We start from the raw sequence: 1210 nt of genomic DNA, 5'->3' as shown, positions 1-1210 counted from the left end.
ATTCTTTGGAGTTTTTTTCATAGAGAATTAAGTTTAAATGGCTGGGCTCCTTACTTTGATTTATAACTTCAGTTTACTTGAATAATTATTGGAGATCAGATTTATCGGTATGCAGATCCCGAAAAAAATTGTAGATATTTTTAGATGTACGTGAGTTTTATTTATCAATTCTTATAAAAAATTATCAAAATTTTCTAAATATTTTTATAATAAAAACAAATAGACAAGAATCATGAACATTTAGAAATAGGTGAATACTAGGGTGCCTACTTAGTATTTACTAAAAAAAATTTAAAAATAATATTTAATTTAAAAGATATAATAATAAATAATTTTTATAAAATTAAAATTTATTACAAAAAATAAATTAGGCAAAATTTAGACACCAACTCATAAATACCATAAAATTAACCTTAAAAATATCCACATATTAGCCACCAAAAAAATCCACAGATTATAATGTTGGTCTAAAAAATTAGTTTTTAATTTTTATCATAATATTTTTTATATAATTATATATATTTATCACTCTCATCCAAATAGAATCAAAAATAAATTTTTTATTTTTTAATTATTTACTAAAATATAATTTCTCATTTTATATTTTTTAAGTAACAAAAAAATATTAAATAATAAAACAACATATTTTACCAAATATTTAAAAAAAGTTAAAAAAATCAACTTCATATCAATACAGATTCATTTATATTTTTTTATTATTATTTTGTAATTATATTTTATTTATATATTTTTATTCATATTAAATTTTCACCAAGGATTCTTTCTTTTTCTTTTTTTTTTTTGCAGACCAAGGTCAAAGAAGCGGGACTAATTCCGGAAAAGAAAAAATAAAAAGACTGCCGGCAGTTCCCTAAGCCGTACGCTTAAAATAATTCGAGAATGTCATGAAAATTTTCTTTACAAACAAAATGAAGGTTTTTAGTCATTCAAACAAGTGTAATTATTGGATCATCCTTAAACGCTCCTTGTTAAGTATGGAGTGCTGCACACCTTGGAAATTCATTAAATCTAAACTCTTTATTTATTATATTTTATTTGAATGGTTTAGATTTAAAAAGACAACCTGTTAATCAGGTTAATCATTTTTTTACAAGTTTTAGATTTTTTTTGAAAATCTCATATATTGGACTGAAGTTCAAAATAAAAAAATAGTACATAAATATTAAAAACAATATGTCTTTACAAAAAA

This window comes from Arachis duranensis, chromosome 6 (genome assembly GCF_000817695.3).
Source record: "Arachis duranensis cultivar V14167 chromosome 6, aradu.V14167.gnm2.J7QH, whole genome shotgun sequence".
In the NCBI taxonomy this organism is placed as follows: Eukaryota; Viridiplantae; Streptophyta; class Magnoliopsida; order Fabales; family Fabaceae; genus Arachis; species Arachis duranensis.
The sequence above is the reverse complement of the archived record's forward strand: the minus strand, read 5'-3'. Positions refer to the sequence as shown.